At 37.3% G+C, this 26,901-nt stretch overlaps 1 pseudogene; it reads left to right on the top strand.

The window, feature by feature from the left end:
- The first annotated feature begins 19,732 nt into the window (after positions 1-19,732).
- Positions 19,733-20,976, top strand: LOC141502394 (uncharacterized; annotated as a pseudogene).
- The last annotated feature ends 5,925 nt before the right edge of the window (positions 20,977-26,901 follow it).

The following is a 26,901-nucleotide window of genomic DNA, read 5'->3' as shown; positions in this document are numbered from 1 at the left end:
GACAGGACAGGGAAAAAAGAAAAGAATAGAGGAGGATTTATGTTTCTTTTGTAAAATGAAGAGGATACGGGGCAAGTACAAATAAAAAGCACAGCCAGCTTTGAAAGCTAGAGGCCAAAAATATTGAAAGACACTCATAAAAGGAAAAACAAACCAGACTGGTGACCATAAAGGTATGGACCTTCAGCGGAACGCCTGAGATACCTGAGGTCAAAACTGTATTCAAAATTACATGAAGATGCTTCAGTTTTGAATATGGTAAATATATAGGCAGTAATAGATTCATAAATAAAGCCCTTTAGAGGATCTTCTGTAACTTTTAAGAGTATAAAGGGTTCCTGAGTCTAAAAGGTTTGAGAATCACTTCCAGTAATCACAGAGATCTGCAGACTCATACATACTCCCTCTGCCAATTTTTTTGCTCTGTGTTATGGTAGAAATTTCTCATCTTTGAGTTCACGGCCAACAGGTTTTGGTCAATGGAGGTGAATATTAATAGAATAAAAAGCTTTTGGTTCAATAAAAGCTGTGTAGAAGGAATAGCCTCAAGTCCCAAATAAGAAAAATCAATAAAAGGAAGCTCAAAGTCCAAAATTCTCATAGAAACTATGAGGAAGTGACTTTTATTGAGTGTTGGATGAGTCTAGAATAAATATAAATATACAAAGGGCGTGTAAAGTCACAACAGAGAAGGGATGATGGAAAGGGGTGTTTTGGAGACTGGATCATTTCCCACCATCTTCTAGGATGAGACCCAGGCTAGTGGAAGGAAGGGAGGAAGGGAGGAAGGGAGGGGGAAAAAAGGAGGGAGAAAAGGGGTGAAGGCAGGGAATGGGGAAGGGATATTTGGGATAGGGTTTGGGATGAGGAGGAGGAGGAGCCCCTTCAGGAGAGAGACAGATAGAGGCAGAGCTCCCTTTCTCAGTCCTTCCTCCCTCCCCAGTACTACTGTCTGGGCCTATGGGTCTGGAAATCCAGTTGGGGGAGGGAGGAGAGGGAGATAGAGGGAAAGGGAGGAAAATACGGGGAAAGTTAGGCATGAGGATTCCTTCAGGAGACAGAGGGAGACGTAGAAAGAGATAGAGAGAGAGATAAAATTTTCTTCCTCCCTAGTGGAGGTTTTGGGACCTAGGGTCAGCCTAAAGTAAGGTTTCCTTCCATCTGCAGGAGAGCCCACAGCTTCCCTAGAGTTTAGAAGTCAAGGAGGGAGGAGGAGAAAGATGTGGCAGAGTCCCATTTCCCTGCCTTTTAGGTCCTAGGTATTATTTCATTATTTCCTGGGAAAAAAATCAGAAAACAAACCCCTAGTATGATTTTTTTCCAGGATGCTCACAATATAAGCCCTACCCCCAAAATAAGCCCCAGTCAAGATTGTCAGCCAGACTGACATATTTAGTATGTCCATTGCAACACACAACAGATGTATTGAAGCATAAAATAATAATATTAATATATAATTAAATGCGAATAAATAATATTATTGACACTAATACTTAAAATAAGTGATAATATAAATTATAATTATTTGTAAATACTTAGATGAGAAGTAAACACCTGTGTAACCAGATGAACTTGAAACTTATTGCCAAATGCCCAGAGTACAGACCCAATGGTGCACATAAGCAGTTATAAGACAGTGGGTCGATTTCATGCTGCCACTTGTTTTGTGAGATAGTCAAAGAGGTGTCTTTTCCTCTGAGATTCAGTTGGCATTTACCGCTACAGAGGTGAAGCCCTTCCTTGCAGAGAGAAGACTAGATCAAACAATGATTCTTGCTGGAATTATGGCCTATCTCCAGACTCTAGATTTTGCAATAAACGAGCTATTCAAGGACCATTTGAGCATGGAAATCAATGATTACATTGAAAAGAGAAGGGGGAGAAATCAGCTTCGAAGTTTGTGAAGCCCAGCCTGGGAGAGACAGTGACTTGGGTGAAGAATTCATGGGATAAAACCACCAAAAGCTGTGATGAGTGTGGTTTGTTAACCCCCTTCTAAATAAATTTCAGAGATTTCTCAAGGTATGAAGTCTTTATTCAATTCTGGAGAAGTGGGGGCAGCTAGGTGGTGCAGTGGATAGAGCACCAGCCCTAGAGTCAGGAGTACCTGAGTTCAAATCCAACCTCACTTAATAATGACCTAGCTGTGTGGCCTTTGTCAAACCACTTAACCCCATTTGCCTGGAAAAATCCTAAAAAAAGTTATCAATTCTTGAGAAGTGGACCTCAACTCAACCATGTATATGGAGAGTGAGGTAAAGGGAACATGAACCATAGGGACAATATATCCTAATGCGACCCCCCGCACTGGTCCATCATCACTAGTTAATAATGTGGTTTTCACAATCTAAAGTTAATTTAAAGTATATAATCCAAACAGAGACATGTTTCTCCTGAGGCTGGAGGCATCTGGACTCAGCAGATAAGGAACAAAGTCAGTTTGCTCTTTACATTCCGGTCATGATAACATTTACCAACATCCTGGAAGTTGTCAGGGGAGGAGGGGAAGAAGAGGCATAACCCATAGCTCAGTTTATTCTAATCTGTAATAATCTCCTGAAGAAATATCAGACTTTATCCCATTCAGATGCCAGTGTACTACTAGCAGTCTACATGGATAAGATGTGCTCATTGAAGGAGAACTCTTGCAATTTAGGCCAGAATTCGGGGTTTGGAGAGTTATGATGCTCCAGAAGAAAATGACATGAGTGTATTTTAATAATTGTAGATTTTTGTATATGAGTATATTAATAAATGAATAAATGTTGAATGTTATATATGAAAAAAGACATCCCCTGCTTTTTTCTCTCTCTTTCACTCTTCCCTGTTCTAAACCTCTTCTCTTTAACATGGCCCCAGCTCCATGTGGCTGGGTCTATATTGATCTAAGTTTCTCTTTATTTCTCTCTTCCCTCTTCTAAACCTCTTCTCTTTAACAATAGGGGCTTACCTCTCATGGGGTTCTAAGCCAAGTCATATCCTTTGACTGTTTTCCAATTCCTTTTCTCTTTCCCCTCAAGCATTTTAGCCTCAACTTTGTTATTCAGTCTGTACTTAAGTAGCTAGTTGCCTCTCCAGAGTTTTAATATGTGAACTGTTCTCCTGGGAATTTTCTATAATACATGTGAACTTTGTAGGTTTTTGAATTAAAGTTTGAATTTTTTTTAATCCCTGGGGTCACTCCAAGAGTTTTTTACTTAGAACAAATTCTGATCTTTAAGCCCTTTCTTTGAGGACACTCCATTTGTGGGTATCAACATGACTAATATGGAAATGTGTTTTGTGTGACTAAAAGTGTACAATTTATATCAAATTGCTAACCTTCTCAAGGAGAAGAGAGGGAAGAGAGGGATTTGAACCTCAAAATTTTTGGATGAATGGTAAAAATTATTTTTATACCTATTTGAGAAAATAACAATAATAAGTTGTTAAATTAGCATCCCCAATGTGGGTCAGAGTAATTGACCCAATCTCCCTTCTCCCTCTCTCTCCCTTCATTTCAGAAGTGGATTTTACACCGAAGAATGCCAGATTAGGGAGCGGCTAGGTGGCGCAGTGGATAGAGCATCAGCCCTGGAGGCAGGAGGACCTGAGTTCAAATATGACCTCAGACACTTAATAATTTAATAATTACCTAGCTGTGTGGCCTTCGGCAAGCCACTTAACCCTATTACCTTGCAAAAACTAAATAAAAAAAAGAATGCCAGATCAGTGTTTCCCAAAAAATAAGACCAGGTCTTATATTGATTTTTGCTCCAAAAGACATAACGATTTTTAAAGGCACATTAGTATTTCATCACAATCATATATCACAACTTGTTCAGTCACTTCCTAATTGATGGATACACTCTCAATTTTCAATTCTTTGCCACCATGAAAAAGAGTTCATATAAATATTTTTGTACGTATAAGTTGTTTTCCTTTTCCTTTGATCTCTTTGGGATACAGACCTACTAGTGGTATTGCTGGGTCAAAGGATATGCACAGTTTTAGAACTCTATGGTCTTAGTTTCAAATTGTTCTCCAATGTGGATTAATCCACAACTCCACTGACAGTATTCCAATTTTTCTACATTCCCTCCAACATTTATTATTTTCCTTTTCTGTCATATTAGTCATTCTGATAGATGCAAAGGTGGTATCTCAGTGTTGTTTTAATCTATATTTAATCAATAGTGATTTAGAATATTTTTTCATATAACTATAGATAACTTGAATTTCTTCTGAAAACTGTTCTTATTCTTTGACTATTTATCAGTTGCAGAATGACATATTTTCTATCACCAGGAAACAGGAGGACAACTATAAGTAGCTCCAGGATTAATGAAGCAACTGGGTCAAAGTTGAAAGGAAGCTAGCAGCAGATGCATCTGGTAATGAAAGGAAAGTCTAATGCTTAGAGATTAACATTGTATAGGATCCTAGAATATAAGCTCTATGAATCAAGATAAGCTGAATGTGGTCAAACAGGAGATGGAAAGATTAAACATCAACATCTTAGGTATCAATGAAGTTAAATGGATGGGAATGGATGTGGGCAAGAATCTTGCAGAAGAAATGGAGTGACCTTCAAAGTCAATAAAAGGGCAAGAAAAGCAGTACTGGGGTATGATCTCAAAAGTGACAGAATGATAACTCTTCGAATCCAAGGCAAACCATTTAACATCACAATAAAACAAGTCTATGCTCTAACCATTGGTGATGAAGAGGTCACAGTCAATCAAGCCTATGAAGATCTGTAGCATCTTCTAGAAATAACCCCCCCAAAAGATGTCATATTCATCTGAGGAGACTGAAATGTTTAAGTAGGAAGTTAAAAAATAATTTGACCTTGGAATACAAAATTAAGCAGAGACTAATTAGAGTTTTTTCATAATAACTTGCTGGTCATAACAAATACTTTTAAAAAAAATTCAAACGTCAACTTTATACATGGATAAATGGTCAATATCAAAATCAGATTGATTATATGCTTTGCAACCAAAAGTGAAGAAGCTCTATACAATCAGTTCAAATAAGACCTGGAGCTGCTAGTGACTCAGATCATGACCTTCTTATTGGGAAATTCAGAGTTAAGTTGAAGAAATTCAGGAAAACCATCAGACTACATGGGGAGCGAAGGAAGATCAATATGGTGGAGAGAAGTCAGTTCTCCTCAGTTTCCCTCAGAAACAATGTTAAGTAAAGTCTCTAAATGAATTCTAAAGTGATAGAACCCACAGAAAGATGGAATGAAACAATTTTCCATATATCTTAAGATAGATAGATAAGATAGATAACTTAGAAGGACTTCAGGAAAGGTCTACCTCTCTTGGGTAAAGGGGGAATACAGTTCATCATAGACAGGGCATGGGCAAACCAGTGGGAGATTTAGCCACAGCATAGATCAGCAAGAGAAGCACCTAGGTTTGGGCTCAGCAGACCAATGACTCAGAAGACCAACCGCAAGCTCCAGGCCCAGCACAGAAGGCAAATTGTAAAACCTTAAACTCTGGCACAACAGGTGTGACTAGGCTGGGCAACCCCAGGGAGGTGGACAAGCCACCAGCACCTAAGGTTCCAGTACAGAAAGTCAGTAACCAGAATCCTGGCCCCCAGGACAAGAAACTTGGAATAGTGTCTCCTGTGACCAAGGAGCAGAGCTCATCAAAAACAGAAAAAGAGCCCTGACCATAGAAAGCTACTATGGTGACAGAGAGGATCAAAACACCAACTCAGGAGATTGCAAAATGCCTATATGTGAAGCCTCAAAGGGGAAAATGAAATGGTGTCAAGACCAAAAAGATCTCTAGGAAGACTTTAAAAAGATTTTAGTAGGGGCAGCAAGGTGACCCAGTGGATAGAGCATCAGCCCTAGAGTCAGAGGGGTCTGAGTTCAAATCCAATCTCAGATACTTAATAATTACCTAGCTGTGTGACCTTGGGCAAGTCAGCTAATCCCATTGTCTTGCAAAAACCAAAAAAAAAAAATCCAAACAAAAAAGATTTTAGGGGAGGGGGAGCCAATATGGTGGTGTAAAGGCAGGAACTTGCCCAAGCTCTTCCCCAAACACTCCAAATACCATTAAATAATGAAAACATTCTAGAGTGATAGAATCCAGAAAAAGACTGAAAGAAAAAATTTTCCTACCCAAGATAACTTGGATGTTTGGGCAGAAAGGCTCTGCTGCACCAGGGTGAGAGAGGAGTGCAGTGCAATGTGGGCCGTGCGGGAGCAAACCAGTCTTAGTAATTAAGGAAGAGACAGCAGGGTACCTGGGTCAGTGGCAGCAGTGGCTGTTTCCAGACCTCTCAGCCCAGAGATTGCCAAGGACAATTTGGAAGGTCAGCAATAAAAATCTGCCCTACCAGAATGAGAGGAGAGCACAGTCCAGTGCAGGCCTCAGAAGCACAGACTAGACCCAGCAGACCAAGAGCAGGCTTTGGGAGTCACTGAATCAGCAGAGGCCGCTGCTTCCAGAACTCTCAGCCCATGGATAGTAAGGAAATCTGAAGGAGATTACAGTGTTCTCTTTGTTATCACTGAGGCAGTGCTCTGTTGCTTTGCCCATACTCTGATCTTGGCCACAGTCTTGGGTCCCAGTCCTAGGAAAAGGAACAGAAGCACACAGCGTCTACTGCCCCAGGGGAGCATAGTTCCCTTCATAGTTCCAGGGCAGAAAGGAGTGCTTGTGGTCATTCACAGAGCAGAGCATAGGCCAGGAGAGTAGCCATAATCTCTCCTTAGATCATAAAACTTTGGAAGAATTGAAAACTTGCAGGTCTCTGGAGGTATCTCTGAAAACAACTGCAGAAATCCCAAAAAGCTTGGGACAGTGCACCCTCCATCCTGGAAGGAGAGCCCCACCTTAAAAAAGAGATAAAATCAAGTCATAGGCTAGGGAACTGAGTAAACAACAGAAGAAAAATAATCTGATCATAGACAATTACTGTGGTCATCAGGAAGATCAAAATACACACTCAGTAGAAGATAAGAAAGGCAAAGCTTCTACATCTAATAATGTATCCAAGAAAACAAGAATTGGTCTCAAATCATGGAAGAACTCAAAAAGCATTTTGAAAATCAAGTAAGAGAGGTACAGGAAAAATTAGAAAGAAAAATGAGAGTGATGTTGTAAAATCATAAAAACTGAGTTAGCAGCTTTGGTGAAGGAGATATAAAAAATAATGAGAAAATGGCATCTTAAAAACCAGACTTGACCAAATGGTAGAAGAGGTCCAAAAAAACCAATGAAGAGAACATCTTAAAAAAGCATGAAATGGAAATAGAAAAGGAGATTAAAAAAATCTCACTTAAACAAATAATTCCTTAAAATATACAATGGAACAAAGGGAAATTGATGACTTTGTGAGAAATCAAGAAGCAATAAAACAAAATCAAAAGAATGAAAAAAAACTAGAGGAGAGATAATTTAAAACTTGTTGTACTACCTGAAAGCCATTCCTCCCCCACAAAAGTCTAGACATCATTTTTCAAGAAATGATCAAGAAAAACTGTTCTGAGATTTTAGGAGAGGGTAAAATAGAAATTAAAACAATCTCACCTCCTGAAAGAGATCCCCAAAAGAAAACTGTCAGGAATGTTATAGCTAAATTTCAGAGCTCACAAATCAAGAAGAAAATATTGCAAGCAGTTAGAAAGAAACAATCCTGGAACCACAGTCAGAATAACACAAGATTTAGGAACTTCAACATTAAGGGATTGTAGGACTTGGAATATGATATTCTGGAAGGCAAAAGAGCTTGAATTACAACCAAGAATCAACTACCCAGCAAACTTGTACATATTCTTTTGGAGGTGGGGAAAGATTGACCTTCAATGAAATAGGGGACTTTCAAACTTTCCTGATGAAAAGACCAGAGCTGAACAGAGGATTTGTTCTTAGAAAATGAGTCTCAAGAGAAACAAAAACATAAAACAGTAAAGGCTAATCATTAGGCACTCAATTTGAGCAGCTTATTTTCTTGCATGGGAAGATGCTGCTGATAACTCAAATTAACTTTCTCATTTATTATGGCAGTTAGAAGGAGCATATATAGCCAAGGCACAGGTGAGAGTTGAATTTGAAGGTAGAATATATTAAAAATATGGAGTTAATGAGTGAGAAAGGAATGTATTGGGAGAAATGGAAAGGGGAGGTAGAATGCAGTAGGTTATTTTACATAAAAGAGTAAAGAAAAACCTTTTGCAGTGGAGCGGAAGACAGAGGAAGTGAGTGAGCCTAACTTTCATCGAAATTGGCTCAGAGAGAGAATAACATACATACTCATTTGAATATAGAAATCTATCTTACTCTAGAGGAAAATAGGAGGGAAAAGGTATGAGAGAAAGGGGAAGAGGTGACAGAAGGGAGGAAAGTTTATGAGAGGTGGTAGTCAGGTGCAAAATGCTTTTTTTTTTCAGCCCGAGGAGGGTCAGGCTGAAAGGAGAGAGAGAGAGAGAGAGAGAGAGAGAGAGAGAGAGAGAGAGAGAGAGAGAGAATAAATGGGTTGAGGGAATAAGATCCAGGGGAATACAGTTAGCAATAATAATTGGGAAAAATATTGAAACAAATTTCTCTGATAAAGACCTCATGTCTCTAACATAGAGAACTGAGTCGGTTTTATAAAAAATGGGAGCCATTCCCCAATGGATGGGTGATCAAAAGATAAGAACAGTTTTCAACAGTTTTCAACTACCTATTCAAATTATTTTTATTTTATTTTCTTTTTAATTTTTTTGGTGGGGTTTTGGTTTTGGTTGTCCTTTATTCTTTTTATTTATTTATTTATTTATATTAAAGATATTATTTGAGTTTTACAATTCCCCCCCCCCCCCACTGAAAGCAATCTGTCAGTCTTTACTTTCTTTCCATGTTGTACATTGATCCAAATTGGGTGTGATGAGCGAGAAATCATATCCTTAAGGAAGAAACAAAAAGTCTAAGAGATAACAAGATCAGACAATAAGATATCTGTCCTCCCCCCTAAATTATAGGGAATAGTCCTTGAACTTTGTTCAAACTCCACGGCTCTTTATCGGGATACAGATGGCACTCTCCTTTGAAGACAGCTCAAAATCGTTCCCAATTGTACTGATGGAATGAGCAAGTCCTTCAAGGTTGAACATCACCCCCATGTTGCTGTTAGGGTGTACAGTGTTTTTCTGGTTCTGCTCATCTCACTCAGCATCAGTTCATGCAAATCCCTCCAGGCTTCCCTGAATTCCCCTCCCTCCTGGTTTCTAATAGAACAATAGTGTTCCATGACATACATATACCACAGATTGCTAAGCCATTCCCCAATTGAAGGAGATTTACTTGATTTCCAATTCTTTGCCACCACAAACAGGGCTGCTATAAATATTTTTGTACAAGTAATGTTTTTACCATTTTTTATCATCTCTTCAGGGTATAGACACAGCAGGGGTATTGCTGGGTCACAGGGTACGCTCACTTTTGCTGCCCTTTGGGCGTAGTTCCAAGTTTCTCTCCAGAAAGTTTGGATGAGTTCACAGCTCCACCAACAATGTAATAGTGTCCCAGATTTCCCACAACCCTTCCAACAATACTCATCATCCTTTCTGGTCATATTGGCCAGTCTGAGAGGTGTGAGGTGGTACCTCAGAGAAGCTTTAATTTGCATTTCTCTACTAATTAATGATTTAGAGCAATTTTTTCATATGGCTATGGATTGCTTTGCTCTCCTCATCTGTAAATTGCCTTTGCATATCCTTTGACCATTTGTCAATTGAGGAATGAACTTTTGTTTTAAAAATATGATTCAGTTCTCTGTATATTTTAGAAATGAGTCCTTTGTCATAATCATTAGTTGTAAAGATTGTTTACCAATTTACTACATTTCTTTTATCTTGGTTACACTGGTTTTATCTGTGCAAAAGCTTTTTAATTTAATGTAATCAAAATCATCTAGTTGGTTTTTGGTGATGTTCTCCAACTCTTCCTTAGTCATAAACTGTTCGCCTTTCCATAGATCTGACAGGTAAACTAGTCCTTGAACTTCTAATTTGCTTATAGTATTGTTTTTTATGTCTAAATCCTGTATCCATTTGGATCTTATCTTGGTAAAGGGTGTTAGGTTTTGGTCTAATTTAAGTTTTTTCCATACTAACTTCCAATTATCCCAGCAGTTTTTATCAGAGGGAGTTTTTATCCCAATGGCTGGATTCTTTGGGTTTATCAAACAGCAGGTTACTAGAATCACTTCCTGTTATTGCACCTAGTCCATTCCACTGGTCCACCACTCTATTTCTTAGCCAATACCAGACAGTTTTGATGACTGATGCTTTATAATTTAATTTTAGATCAGGTAGGGCTAAGCCCCCTTCTTTTGCCCTTTTTTCAGTTAAGTTCCTGGAAATTCTTGACTTTTTATTTCTCCATATGAATTTATTTACAATTTTTTCTAACTCATTAAAGTAATTTTTTGGAATTTTGATTGGTAGGGCACTAAACAGGTAGTTTAGTTTTGGTAGAATTGTCATTTTTTATTATATTAGCTCTACCTATACATGAGCAGTTGATATTTGCCCAGTTATTTAAATCTGATTTAATTTGTGTGAGAAGTGTTTTATAATTGTTTTCAAAAAGTTTCTGAGTCTGTCTTGGCAAATAGACTCCCAGGTATTTTATATTGTCTGAGGTTACTTTGAATGGGATTTCTCTTTCTAGCTCCCCCTGCTATATCTTGCTAGACATATATAGAAATTTGAGGATTTATGAGGATTTATTTTATAACCTGCAACTTTGCTAAAATTGCTAATTGTTTCCAGTAGTTTTTTGGATGATTTCTTGGGATTCTCTAGGGATACCACCATGTCATCTGCAAAGAGTGAGAGCTTTGTTTCTTCCTTCCCAATTCTAATTCTTTCAATTTCTTTTTTTTCTCTAATTGCTGAAGCTAACATTTTTGTTTTAGTTTTTGCTAGGCAATGGGGTTAAGTGGCTTGCTCAAGGGCACACAGCTAGGTAATTATTAAGTGTCTGAGGCCGGATTTGAACTCAGGTACTCCTGACTCCAGGGCCAGTGCTCTATCCACTGCGCCACGTAGCTGCCCCTGAAGCTAACATTTCTAATATGATATTGCATAGTAGTGGTGACAATAGGCACTCTTGTTTCACCCCCAATCTTATTGGCAATGCTTCTAGCCTTTCCCCATTGAATATAATGCTTGTTAATGGTTTCAAATAGATACTGCTAATTATTCTAAGGAATATTCCATTTATTCCTACACTTTCTATTTTTTTGTAGGAATAGGGGCTATATTTTGTCAAAAGCTTTTTCAGCATCTATTGATATAATCATATGATTTTTGATAGGTTAAATAACTTAAATAACATTTTGAAAATCTTAAAATTCAAGGTAGAGATTAATAAAAGTCAAAGTAAGAAAACCATTAAACTAATAAATAAAACCAGGAACTGGTTTATAAAAAAATAGAAAATAAACTATTGGTGAATTTGATTTACAAAAGAAGAACAAATTATTAGTATCAGAAAGGAAAGGTGTGAATTCACTACCAATGGACATGAAATTAAAGTTATTATTAAGAGCCATTTTGTCCAATTATATGCCAATAAATCTGACAATGTAAGTGAAGTAGGTGATTATTTACAAAAGCATTAGTGAAGTGGAAATAGAATGTTTAAATAATCTTATTTTATGTTGGAGGAGATATGGGAAAACTGGGATACAAACACTGGGTGCAGTTCTGAACTGATCCAACCTTTCCGGAGAGCAATCTAGAACTACGCCAAAGGGCAAGAAAACTGTTACATCCTTTGATGCAGCAATACACCACTATAAAGTCTGTTAAAAATCAAACTCAGACACTTAATAATTACCTAGCTGTGTGGCCTTGGGTAAGCCACTTAACCCCGTTGCATTGCAAAAAAAGAAAAACAAATTAAAAAGAGAGGGGAATGTTCAAAAATATTTATAGCAACTATTTTTGTAATTGCAAAAAAATTAGAAATTGAGGAGGGAGTGGCTAGGTGGCGCAGTGGATAGAACACCGATCCTGGAGTCAGGAGTACCCGAGTTCGAATCCTGCCTCAGACACTTAATAATTACCTAGCTGTGTGGCCTTGGGCAAGCCACTTAACCCCATGACTTTGCAAAAACTTAAAAAAAAAGGAGATGCCCATTCCTTGGGGAATGACTAAACAAATTGTGGTATAAGTGTGTGATGGAACACTATTGTTGTATAAGAAATCATAAGTGTTGGAATTTCAGAAAAGCCTGGAAGTCTTGTATGAATTGATGTGGAATGAGATGAGCAGAACCAGAAGAACACTGTATACATTAACAACAACATGGAGCAATGAATCACCCTTGATGGACTTGCTCACCCCATCAGTGCAATAATCAGGGACAATTTTGGGATATCTGTGATGGAGAATACATCCATATTCAGACAAGGAACTGTGGAGTTTAAATGAAGACCAAAGTTTATTATCTTCAGTTTTTAAAAGTTGTCTAATGTATTGTGCAATTTTGCTATCTCTGATGTTTTCTTTCTTCCTTTTGGATCTGAATCTTCTCTCACAATACATTCAGTTTCAATCTTTGCTTATCATGGAGGCAAATGTAAAGCCCATATCAGATTACCTTCTGTTGGGGGTGGGGGGGAGGGAAGGGAAGAAGGGAGAAAAATTGGAAAAGTCAAAACTTTGCAAAAGAAAATGATTTGTAGAAACTACCATTGTATGTCATCGGAAAACAAATAAAATATTTATATAATGAAAAAAAAACTTGCATGAACTGATGCTGAGTAAAGTGAATAGAACCAGAAGAACTTTGTGCACGCTAACAGAAACATAGGGTGATGGTCGACTCTGATGGACTCGATCATATCAATTGCTCAAGAACCAAAGACAATTCTAAAAGACTTGTGATAGAAAATACCATCATAAAGAAATAAATGGAATATAATACCCTCCACTCACCCATCCCAAAAGGACCATGAAGTCTGAATGCAGACCAAAGCATAGCTAGAGAAGGAGCTATGGAATGTAAATGCAGATCCAAGTTTACTATGTTAATTTTTTAAACATTATCTTATGCATTATATTTTTTCTCTCTAATGTTTTTCCCATTTTGATTTGATTCTTCTTTCATAATATGATTATTATGGATTTATGTTTAGCATGGTTATTATACATGTAGAGCCTATAATAGATTGCTTTTTTGTCAGGGGAAGGGAGGAGGGAAGGGAAGGAGGGAGAAAAATGTGGACCTCAAAACCTTGCAAAAAATGATCGTTGAAAACTATCGTTGCATGTAGTTGGGAAAATAAATAAATAAGATATTAAAAAAGCAAGCCCAAGCATTATCTTTAATGGGGATAGACTTGAAGCATTCCCAATAAGATCAGGGGTGAAGCAAAGATGCTCATTAACAGTTCTATTATTTAACAACATATTGGAAACCCTTGCTATAGTAATAAGGCAAGAAAAAGAAATAGAAGGAGTTAGAATAGGCAAAAAGGAAGCAATACAATATCAAGAATAAACTCAAAAAAAATCTTCATATTTGGGAGTCCACCTGCCAAGATAGATCCATGATTACAAAACACTCTTCATACAAATAAAGACACATCTAAACACCAGGAGAAATATTACTTGCTCATGGGTAGGCTAAGTCAGTAGAATAAAAATGACAATTATACCTAAGTTAATTTACTTATTCAGTATCATACCAATCAAACTACAAGGTAGAAAAAATAATGACAAAAATCATCTGGAAGAACAAACGGTCAAATTTTAAGGGAATCAATGAAAAATAATATGAAGGAAGGTGGTCTAGCCACACCAGATTTCAAACTGTACTGTAAAACAATGATTAACAAAATAATCTGCTCTGGCTACAAAATAGTGGTAGATCAGTGCAATAGATTAGCTTCACACAATTCACTGTAGTAAAATTATCATAATGATCTAGTAAAAGATAAACACAAAAATACCAAGCTTTTGGGCCAAAAACTGATGGGAAAACCAGAAAACAGTATGGCACAAATTAGGTATAAACCAGCCTCTCACACCACATACTAACATAAGGTAAAAAAGGTGACATCATGAGCAAATTAGGAGAGTATGGAATTGTTTACCTGTCATATCTTTGGATAAGGGAAGAATATAGGATCAAACAGGATATAGAGAGCATTGTAAAATGCAAAATGGATCATTTTGATTATATAAATTTTTTTATTTTTATTCATTTAAGACAATGGCGTTAAGTGACTTGCCCAAGGCCACACAGCTAGGTAATTGTTAAGTGTCTGAACTCAGGTCCTTCTGACTCCAGGGCTGGTGCTCTATCCACTGAACCACCAAGCTGCCCCCAGCCAAGGGCTTTTGATCAAATCTGGACAGTTCATGAGATGGAATGGAATTTTTAAGCATACAGTTTACACTGTTTACACACACACACACACACACACACACACACACACACACACACAAGACTAACATTAGCAATCCATGCTACAGCTTCATCCAGAAAAGGAAGGGAAAAGGAAGAAGTTTAAATTAAAATTCACCAAAAAGAAAAAAAATGTGCTAGACAATGTGGAGATGAGACAATGAAAAGTTCTATCAAAATACTAATTTTAATAAAGTTTGACTGTTCAAAATCAAATTGTTCCCTATTCCCTCATTGATAAAGGATGAAAAAAGAAGGGGGGGAATAAGTTATGCCCATTCAAAGCAATTTCAGGAACACCACCTGAAACTTGCTGAATCTTAAGGCAATGTGAAAAAATATGGAGAAAGGAAAAAAGATCCAATATGGGCCAAAGCTATTTCTATGTTATGACCCTGATCAGGAAAGAACCAAAATATGCACGTGAAAATCTGGCTGATTGATAATGCCTTCAAATGTGTGATTTCAACCTGAAATAAGCTATGGACACACAAAGAACCAGAGTTCTAGACAATGCCTTCTACCAAAATTGTGCCAGAAGCTCAAGTGTAGTATCATCTTATGTCAAGCAGAAAAAGCTATCAGCTCTCCACTCTGGGTTTCATAGAACAAAAGACAAAAGCTTTCACCTAACTGCATCCTTTTTGGTTTTTAGAATTAAGTACTATTGTAAAATATATTTGGATTTTTAATTGCTCAAGCACCAAACTATCAAATATTCTTTTCAATGGAGTGACTCAATCATTCAGCATGCAAGAAATACTTATCTAGATCTATTATAAAGTCATGCTTCATATAACTTGTTTGTGCCAACTGTTATGAAAGTCAAGGAAATAGAAAATATAAAAGGAATTGAATACAAAGACATTTTCCAGCTGTTTGATTGTTCTGGTCACTATCTGTGGGGTCTCAACTTTCCTTAAGCAGTTATCTGCTGTCACCGCCACCACTTGCTGCTCCAACTTCTCCCGTCGCCTCATCCCTTCCAGTCTCTTGTTTATACTCCAGGTCTTAAACCTCACAGAACTCTTGCCCCAGTGAGAAGGTTTTAGTCAACAAATGAGTGCTTACTAAAAACAGTCTCACAGCTTTTATTTTGCACCATCATCAATGGTGCCAAATGCGACTGCATCCCATTTTCCTTACAGACTTCATCAGGAGACCATAGGATAAGCCTATTTTCTTGAAGGACTTCACAACAAAGATGTGAGATAATCTTAGTACTTCCCCAACATCTTCGATGCTCACCTAGTCCCTTACATGACTTTCCAGGGATATTCTTTGCCACCCAAGTGGAGACTGGTCTTGGTCCAGAAAGACTGGGCCTGTGGGGAGATGGGTCTCCAGGGACATCTTCCTCAGAGAAATCTGAGAATGCTCAAAGATTTCTGCTAAGAAAATGCTCCAGGGACCACCCTGTCTCCCGCAGTGCCTCAGTGGTGACCAAGCCTTCACAATTGAAATGAAATTCAGCTGAGAGACAAGTTGTTAATCATGCTGTATTTCTTAGTAAGGTTCCCAATAACCAATAAAGTGGGTCCATGGCCTCTCTCAGTGACCGAAGACCCTGAGTGGTAACTGGCAGAATCATCAGAAGAAGCAAGATGACAGAGCAAAATCTTTCAGAACCTAAGTGTGTCTTCTTCTGACTGCCTAGTGATGACATAGTCAGAATTCAGATGACATTATTTGGGCCTCCTCTTCTGAAGCCCCTTAACTACAGTCAAGATATGTGATTTGGGTCCTAAAATAAGGTTTCCAGGCAGTGGTAGTAGACTTCAGGCATGAGGCTTGCTATAATTGTTTAACTTGATAGGATTTTACCATTTAGGTTGACCACATTTGTCTGGAAAGTGGGTGATTTGGTGGGTTTCCAAAGGTGGAGGAAACTACAAAACAAAAGTGTGACCTTTAGGCAAGTTTCTCTGGGATGTGAGTGGTAGGTGAAGTTTCCAAGGAGAAGGAATCTTGAAAGAGAAGGTGAACTCTAGCTTTGGTAAGCCTAAATCAATTTTCAATACTATAATAGAACTCAGTATCTTGCTTCCCTGGCATACTTTGCAATTCCTTTATATTTAAGTAACACATACATCCCTTTGGGCAGCTAGTAAGTAGAGCACTGGTCCTGAAGTTAGCACCTAAATTCAAATCCAACCTCAGACACTTACTGTGTCATTCTGGGCAAGTCACTTAACTGTTTATCTCACTTCATTATCTCTAAAATGAGTCAGAGAAAGAAATGATAAATCATTCTTGTCATTGTCACAGAGTGTTGGACACTATCTAAGGGACCCAACAACTAAACCCATCCCATAGATTGAGAATAATACAAAGCCAATATAAAAGCAAACAATTGGGCTACATGATTCTTTTGTAGTTGTTCATCAATTGTTTCAGTTATGTTCAATTCTTCAAGACTCCATTTCCGTCTTTTGTGCCAAAGATAGTGGAGTGGCTTGCCATTTCCTTCTCTGGCTCATTTTACAGAAGAACTGAGGTCAACATAGCCCAGGGTTCCAGAGCTACTATCTGAGGACAGATTTGAACTCAGGAAGATGTCTTCCTGACTTCAGGCCCTGCCCTCTGCCACCCGTCTGCCCTCTGTGACACTTGTTTGCACTAGCATGGTGGTTTGGGCTATGTAAGTCTGTATCTTTAATGAATGACAGAATCAACCTAATAGGATATGCTGAAATATCATATTCATGTTCACAGAAGATGAGATCTCATTGTTATCTATGGAAAATGAAATAATCTCTTCATTCCATGGAATGGTTCAAAACGGAATCGTTTTCAACTTTGAGAAATTTAGGGAAAATCTCTTTATAATGGAATGTTTCAAATTGCTGATCATATGATTAAATTCCAAGAAACTATGCAGAGTTTTTCAGTGAGGCTGAAGAGTTCCTGAATTTCTCCTATTGACCACAAATTGACCTACATGTTGACGAAGAAGCCAAAGAAGTCCAATGAGAGTTAAGGGTCTTGCTTCCTCTTACATCTTCTCTTGCCTTTATGTTTATACAATTTGTTTGTCAGTTCAGACCGATAGAGAAACAACAGGAATGAATCAGGTGGGTTCTGGTATTTGACTCAAGGAAGCTCCCCTATTTGTATCTTTCTCTCAAGGTCCAGAGAAATGTCACTATATTTTGTTTATTGCAATACCAGGTGAGCTCTTCTAGGCAGTTTTCTCACCAGAAGGAAAGGTTTCAATCAGATGCATTGAAAAAGAGAACTGACTTCTTAATGTGCCACAGTGACTACACTGGAGAAAAGAATGTATTTCAAATGTATTTCATGCAAAGAATGGACCAGATACTCACTAACCTAAGCGTAATAATGAATGAGATAGTTGTAGGCTTTTTTGAGTGGACTTGTCATTTTTTTAGTGATGTCGATGTGATTTCAAGATGGAATGAGTTTAATGCCTTGTTTCCCTGTAGCCATATGCCATTCCTTTGAATCGAAGTAACAGTATTATGGATTGAAAACATCATAAACATGATATAGGCACAAATAGAAAGGTTCTATGACTTGACACTAGCATGGTAGTGGTCATGCAATTGTGTAAATTGGTCTCTAGAGGAAAAAAATTAGTTTGCTTTCTGCAATATCACAAATCCTCATAGAGGCAACAGTCACAGATGACATGGTTTCAGTGCTTTCCATGAAAGAGAACAATATTTTAAATTAAACAGTATTTCATAATATTTGTAATTAAATCATTTAAGTTGTCAATAATTGCAAGTTTTCTAAAACCATGAGGAATATAGGAAAAGCCTCTGACAGGAACCAAATCACTTCTCAGAGTCCTTGATTAATGAAGCTTTAACTTCAAGGAATCCACAATAGCTGTTCTAGGCCACAATGTAATCATGAACTAGAAGGATGAACAGGCTTGCTTCAAGGGCATCAACAATAAGGTAAAAAAGAATTGTCCTGGGCAGCTGGTTGGCACAGTGGATAGAGCATCAGCCTTGGAGTCAGGAGGACCTGAATTCCAATCCAGCCTGAGACACTAAGTAATTACCTAATTGTGTGACCTTGGGCAAGCCACTTAACCCCATTTGCCTTGCAAAAAAATTTTTAAAAAAGATAGATATAATCTATCTAATTGATGGAGAACCAGACCAAAGACCAAAGAAAAATCAATGAATCAAATGATTTCCAGTCCATTTATAGAATATCAGGAAAGTTGCAATCTTCACATCTCTACCAAGGTGCCAAGAGATATTTCTGTGTTTTATTTACTCAAATGTCAGTTATAATCTTCTTAGCAATTCTCTCAAGCTAAGGCAAGGTTTAATTCTCAAGGATTGGAAGACAGAAATCCATCACTGAACTTCTAAAACATCCATAATTCATGAATGCATTCAAGTTATTGAATTTCAAGGTTGGACCAGCAATATAATAATTTACACTATTTCTGATACCTTGTAGTTTTTTCCTAAATTCAGATCAATGTGATAGCAACAGAAGTAGTGTACTTTCTTTTTTTTATTACTGTACTTTCTAATACATGATTTTCCTCCACATTTTGAATGTAAGTTTGTTGCTTCCTTGTAAGAGAATGCCATCTCTTTATATTGAAGTAATCTACTGCTCCCATTGAGAAAAATTTGAACTCAGCAAAAATGAAGCAAGTAGGGTTCAGGGGATGCATTTGGCTGCAGCAGAGTATTTAGCTAACCAAGCTGTGCCTTGAACATGAGACATAGAATTTAACATGGTTTCCCAGAATATCATTAATCCTCATCTAGACAGCAGACTCACAGAAGGCAAGATTCCATGACTTTTCATGGAAAGACAGCGATTTATTAAATAGAAGGGAATGATGACAATACTTCTCTATAGCACGAGAAATATCTCCAAGAGTCTGTCAGGAAATCAGGGTCTCATGCCAAACAACAGCCTGCTGAATTGTGAAAGTGGCCATCGTGCTGCCACTGTGGGGCATTGAGAAAACCATGAACCTGAATCCCATGGTGCTGACCAACATCCTGTTATTGCCCTACTTCAAGGTGCACCTCCATGAGCTCAAGACCTACCAGGAAGTGGTGGATGAGATATATTTCAAGGACAAGGATCTATTTCAGTCTTGCCATGAGGCTTGGAGAAGCTCAGGGTTGCAGGTAGAGGTCACATATGTTGAACCGTTGGTAAAAGGAAGCATAAAAACAGCAGCCTAGATAGGGATGGGTGGAGGGTTAAAGTAGAAGGTCGAGGTGCTGGCACAGGAGGAATTGTTTTGACAGCATTTTGCTTGTGACACAGGTTATTTACTTTGCAATTTACTTGCAAACAAGTGATGGGTCTCATAACACATACAGATTCTCTGTATATTAGGTCCCTTGGATTTCTGTACATATGGTACACACAGACCCCAACAGATCTGTGGGAGTGATTTGAATCCTTCCTTGATGATAAAGAGGTTGGGGACTGACAATAGCTGACTCATATGTCCTGAGCTGTGAGAGGGCAAAGCAAGTGGGCCTTTATGTGGACCTGGATGTGAAAGCTGGTGGAGGCTGTATAATGACCACTGGGGAAAGGCTCTGCTATCTTCTTACTACATTAGAGTGTTTCTCTCTGTGACTTCCAAGCATCTCTGTTCCAGTTCAGAAAAATGTTGATCAACAAGTTCAAACAAGGTCTAGAAAACTCAAGAAGGCTGGAAAGGAAGGAATTGAAGAAATACACGGACATAATGAGCATAGATGGTCAAAGGTCACCAAGAAGGTCATTAAACCCAAAAAGGTCCCCAAGAAGAACTAGAAGTAGAAACCATCACCGAGGTCACAGTTCTTTTAGTTTTCACAGATAACGAGAAAGAAAGAAGGAACGGCAGTGACTAGAACATGGAACCAAGGAGAGGGAAAAAGAAAGGTGCAGATCCCGAAACATTGATGATGGGTTAGAGCGCAGGAGGAGTAGGATCAGGGAAAGGCCCAGAAGTAGCAGTGGTGACAGAAAGGGGGTTAGGAGGACAGAGATAGTGAAAAAGAGAAGAATGGAGGCCAGAGGAGAGATCGTGATTAGGACAAAGAAAGAGGCAGTGAAAGAGAGAAAGAGATGGAAAGGTCAAGAGAGCCGAGAAGTAGGAGTATAAAGAAGACAAAGATGAAAAGAAGCCCAGAAATGCTAAAAAAAGATTCCAAAAGAAAAGGAAAAAAGATAGTAGAAGAAGAAAGGAAAGAGAACATCGAAGGAGGAGCTGAAGTGGAAATACAGGAAAGTACAGGAGAAGCCAGACCAAAGCAAGGGCTAAGAAACATAAAAATGAGAGTAAAGAAAAATCAAATAAATGAAGCATGAATGGCAGGTGAGGAAGAACTGGCAGTGTTGAAAAGTTAAGAAAATGGAAACATAGTCCCAGCAAAGAAAAATCCTGAAAACATAAGCAGAAGCAAAGACCATCCTCACCAACCACAACACATTGATAGATAACTAGATAACAAGGACCATTGTGACAAACAAGATCGCCAGAGGAACCAAAGGACAGAGCATGAGAGCCAAGAAAGCCAGCAGAAAACCAAAGACAAGACTGTGTGAAGTTTTGGGGTTTTTCTTTTCTTTTTTTGGTTTATTTTTAAAAGTGGATCACATTGAATCCTAGAAATATTTGAGTAAATCCTGCTTATTTTTCTTCCTTAAAGTTGAGATCGTGCAGGACTTAGACGCTTTTCAACCATAAAACAGATAGGCTGCAGATTTTCCATTCCCATTTGGTGTAGGGAAGGGCCTTGGTAATCCCATTTATTGTGTTGATGTTTCCATCCGTTTCGTTCATGATGCAATGATAGTTCTTGCATATTTATTGTCTGTTGATTTCTGAAATGAACAGTCTGCACATATGTCCTGAAAATGTTTTAATTCCTTTGGCATGTTGCCATGTTGCTTAAAGTTGTATAAGGCAATAAACTGCCACTAATTCTACTTTTGTTTGCTACATGTGGGACTAGGGTGTCTGTACTGAAATTAGCATGGCTGTGCTTGTCATAATAGGAACTGAAGACTCTCAGGACGAATCTTGAAGGTGTATTATACGAAGATTTATGTGCACGCAATTGTACATGAAGATGATGGTTAACATTTTTCTTGGTTGTATCTTACCTGGGAAAGCTCTTTGAAAAATGTATAACAATTAGATTCCCGCCAAAACTTCCTTTACTGTGGATTTTTGAGAGGTTTCCAATTTCTGATGCAGGGGTATAGATAAGGCTACCATTTATTCAGTGGTCCCTCTTAGAGTGCAGCCTCAAAGGAACACACTGTTAATGAGCCTGGAATTTATGTGCCTCATTTTCTTTGTTTTTTCTTTATTCAAATTACTTTGAAAAGTTTCATAGCATGGAACCATTTTTTCTTTAATATAGTCTCATATTTTTTTAAACATTGAAGAAAAATTCAATGCCAGCAGCCTAGCAGTCTTGCAGCAACCGTACAGTGATCTGTATAAGAAGGAGGAGCAACCTAGTAAAAAAATAGATTCAACCTCAAGCTTCCAAAGCATTTTTAGAAAAGGAAATGTATTTAAATTATGAGATACCTTGGCAGTGTCCTCTTTGCAAACTCATAGTATTTTTATCAATACTGACAATTACTCTTTGAATTTGAGAACTTCATCTAGAAGATTAAAAGTAACTCTATACTGCATTATGAAATAATCATATGTTAGCAGATTATTTAATAGGCTGTTCTTATGACACATGTACTGACTGAAAAGAACCATTATGAGACTGCAATAAACACTGCATTAAATCCTTAAAAAAAATCACTGTCTCCAGAATTCTTTCTACCAGGTGCAATGTGATTTGAAATAAAAGGCTATGGAACTTTGAACATCAGGAATTCCACAATCCTATTGAGCCTCACTTATAATTCCTTGACAATCACAATCTAGTTTCTTTGGTTCCTGTCCATCCATGGTAACGTCTTTGGTGAAATCAAGTTCCCCTTCCCGACACCCCATAAATATTCCCATTCACAAAAGACTCCTCAGTTCTCAAAAATTCCCACTTGATCATTCTATTCCCATTAAATATTATATTTCTGATCTCTCTGGCTAAATTCTTTAATCCACAATGATGACTAAATGTCTCCATGTTCTTTTCTCTCTGTGTGGGCTTAATCCCTTATCATTTAGCTTCTGAGCTGATTATTCAGCTGACATTCTTCCATCTAAATTGGGCAATGGTGTCTTCCTTGCCAAAGCAAGTTACTTTTTTCCCAAGCCTCATTCTTCGCCATGTCTAGGTAGCTCCAGATACCATTGGTCACCATTTGTTCCTGGATATTCTCTTCTCTCCTGCTTTGCTAGTTGTTGTCCACTCTGTTCTGATTCTTCTTCTCCCTATTTTAACACTCCTTCTTCTTGGCCTAAATCCTCATTTATCATAACCTTGGGTGTCCCAGATAATTCTGTTCTGGATCTTCTCTTTTCCTGTAATACAACTTCACTTGGTAATCTCAGCAACTCCCATGGATTTATTTATCATCTAAATCTGTGCCAACAGTTCTCAGCTTTAACTATCATCTTCTAACCTCTGAGAAGACCTCAAATCTTTCATCTTCAACAAACTTTCAGATAATTTAAGTTAGAATTTGAAGCAATATCTTAAATCCCATGAGTTCCGAGACTAAAAGAAAAACAGCTAAAAACAAAACTCATCGTTCCCTCTAAAGCTTCCTACTTTTCTATCTTCTCTATTACTGTAGGGGCAACACCATCTTCCCAGTCCCTCAGCTTTTCAACCAAAGTGTTGCCTTCATCTGTTCATAGTCTCTTTATGCCCTTAAATGCTATCTTTTGCCAAAGTCTGTGAATTTTATCATTGCATTATCTCCTCCTGTCTTCAGAATAGAACCACTCTAGTTCAGTACTTCATCAATTCATGTCTGAATTACTGCAATAGCCTGCTGTGGATCTCCTGAGAAAATCATTCTAATTCTATCAGGATTAATCTTTGATATTTGACATGAATCTCAGAGGGAAAATTAGATAAGCTAGGTTCTTTTAGAAGGCCTTATGAGGGGTTTCAAATGTGAATCTAGTGTTCACTGCTTGTTTACCAAATTAAGAAGTTCTCTTGTGCAATCACAAAAAAAGCTAACAAACATGTCTTCATTCTGTTTTGTTCAAATTCCATGTCCAAATGCAGCCTTATTTCTTTGGAAAATCCTCCATTTTTTATATGCTTGAGTTCCACAATTTTCAGCCTCACTCCCATAGATCCATAATAAACCAGTAGTAAAAGGAGAATCAATTCCAAATGGAAGACAAAATATACTTTAGAAAGGGAAAAGATGACATAATATGAGATAACTTTTAAAAATTAAAGAGAGTAAGATTTGTTCTGCATTTAAACTCCATGGTTCCTTCTCTGGATATGAGTGGTATTTTCCATCACAAGTCTCTTAGTAATGTCTTTCCTTTCTGGACTGCTGAAATAAACAAGTCCATCAGCATTGACCATCATTCAATGCAGTTGTTAGTGTCTATAAAGTTTTTCTTGTTCTGCTCGTTTCACTCAGCATCAGTTCATGTAAGTCCTGCTAAAATTTTCTGAGCTCCCAATCCTCATTATTTCTTTTTGAACAATAGTGTTCCATCACCTTCATATAACATGATTTCTTCAGTCATTCCTCAATTGATGGGCATCTCCTAAAATTCTAATTCTTTGCCACCAGGAAAAGAACTACCATGAAAGTGTTTCTACATTTTAATTCTTTACACTTTTTCATGATCACTTTGGGACACAGACAAAATAGTGCTATCACTGGATCAAAGGATATACACAGTTTTATTGCTCTTTCAGAATAATTCCAAACTGCTCTCCAGAAAGGTTAGATCAGTTCACAACTACACCAACAGCACACATATGTCACAATTTTCCCATATCCTCTCGAACACTGATCTTTTTCCTTTTTAGTGATATTGGTCAGTCTGATAGGTGTAAGGTGGTAGCTCAGAGTTGTTTTAATTTGCATTTCCCTGATCAATAATGATTTAGAGCAATTTTTCATATATCTATAGATAGTTTTAATTTCTTCATCTGAGAATTGCCCTTCCATATCATTTCACTATTTATCAATTGAGGAATGACTTGTTTTCTTATAAATTTGACTTGGTCCTCTTTATATTTTGGCAGTGAGTCATTTATCAGAAGCATTGGATGTAAAATTTATTTCCCAATTTATTGCATTCCTTTTATTCTTGGTTGCATTGGGTTTGTTTGAGCAAAACTTTTCAACTGGATGTAATCAAAATTACTCATTTTGTCTTTTATAATGCTCTCTATCTCTTTTCTGATCATAAACTGCTTCCCTTTCCATAGATCTGACATAGAAACTATTCCTTGTGCTCCTAATTGCCTTGTGGTAATAGCTTTTTTTTTTAGGTTTTTGCAAGGCAAATGGGGTTAAGTGGCTTGCCCAAGGTCACACAGCTCGATAACTATTAAGTGTCTGAGGCCAAATTTGAACTCAGGTATTCCTGACTCCAGGGTCAGTGCTCTATCTACTGTGCCACCTAGCTACCCCGATATTAACTTTGATGTCTGAATCCTATCCCCATTAAGACATCTTCCTATAGGGTGTGAGATGTGGATCTATGCCTAATTTCTGATGTACTATTTACCATGTTTCCCACAAGTATTTATCAAAGAGGGATTTCTTATGCCAGAAGCTGAAATGTTTGGTTTTTTTTTTTTTTATCAAATAGCAGATTATTACAGTCATTTACTATGGTTTCTTCTGCACCTGGACTGTTCCACTGATCCAACCCTCTATTTCTTAGCCATCATCAAACATTTTTGATGACTGATGTTTTATAATTTAATTTTAGATCTCAAATGGCTAGGCCTCCTGCCTTTGCATTATTTCCATTAATTTCCATGTTATTCTTGACCTTTTGTTCCTCCATATCGATTTAGTTACTACTTTTTTCTAACTGAACAAAGTAATTTTTTGGAAGTTTGATTGGTATGGTACTAAATAACTGATTTAATGTAAGTTGAACTGTTCTTTTATTATATCACCTTAGTATACCCTTGTGCAATTGACATTTATTTTTCCAGTTATTTAAATCTGATTTTATTTGTGTAAGTATTGTTTTATAATTATTTTCATATATTAACTGAGTCTATCTTATCAAGAACTCCCAATTATTTTATCCTGTCTACTGTTACTTTGAATGGAATTTCTCTTTGTAGCTCTTGTGGTTGTGTCTTCTTAGTAATATATAAAAAGTTTGGTGATTTATGTGGGTTTATTTTATATCCTGCAACTTTACTTAAATTGCAATTTGTTTCAAGTAGTTTCTTAGATTTTTTTTTAGGGTTCTCTAAGTATACCTTCTTATCATCTACAAAGAGTATTTTGTTTCTTCATAACTTGTCCTAATTCCTTCAATAGCTTTGACTTCTCTTATTGCTAAGGCTAACATTTCTAATACAATATTGAATGATAGTGGTGATCATGGACATTCTTGTTTCACCCTTGATCTTTCTGACAATGCTTCTGTCAGATCCCCATTTCATATAATGCTTGTTGATGGTTACTGATAGATTCTGCTTATTGTTTTAAGGAACACTCCTTTTATTCCTATGCTCTCTGGTGTTTTTATCTAAATGGATGTTGCATTTTATTGACATTATCATATGTTTTCTGTTAGGTTAGTTATGGATATGGTCCATTACGCTGATAGATTTCCTAATAATTGAACCAGCCCTGCATTCCTGTTATGAATCCTACCTGATCATGGTGTATTATCCTCAAGATAATCTACTGTAATCACTTTGATTAGTATTTTGTTTAAAATTTTTGTATCCATATTCCTAAGGGAAATTGGTCTATAATTTTCTTTCTCTGTTTTGACTCTTCCTAGTTAAGGTATAAATTTGGTAGAATTCCTTCTTCACCTATTTGTTCAATTGTTTCCATAGAATTGGAATTCATTTTTCCTTGAATGTTTGGGAGAATTCATATGTGAATTCATCTGGCCTAGAAAATTTTTCTTAGGAATTTCATCGATGGATTGTCCGATTTCTTTTTCTGTGATGAGATTATTTATGTATCTAATTTCCTCTTCCTTTTAAATTTGATTAAATTTTCTTTTCTAAATTAGTGTGCCAGCAGAATATTCCTGTCCACTCCCTGAAATTCAGTAACTTAGATACATTCCAGAATTTTTTCTCCATTATGGTTGGTCTTGAAATTCACTGATAGGGACTCTCTTTTCCAATCTTTGAGAATGAAACCTTGACTTAGATTGAGAAAGTTGTTAAGAAGAGGATAACTGGCATTTGCATAAACAAAACACTGTGGCACCTATTGGCACCTTGGTAGAGATGTAGAAATTGGAACCTTCCTGCTATCAAATAAATGGCCTGGAACTCATGTCATTCACTCCTTTTGTTTGTCTGATTCTCCATCATTGAGATAGATTATATCCCAACAATATAATAAAATCTTGTT

The sequence above is a fragment of the Macrotis lagotis genome, chromosome X, assembly GCF_037893015.1.
Source record: "Macrotis lagotis isolate mMagLag1 chromosome X, bilby.v1.9.chrom.fasta, whole genome shotgun sequence".
Lineage (NCBI taxonomy): Eukaryota > Metazoa > Chordata > Mammalia > Peramelemorphia > Peramelidae > Macrotis > Macrotis lagotis.
The sequence above is the reverse complement of the archived record's forward strand: the minus strand, read 5'-3'. Positions and strand labels throughout refer to the sequence as shown.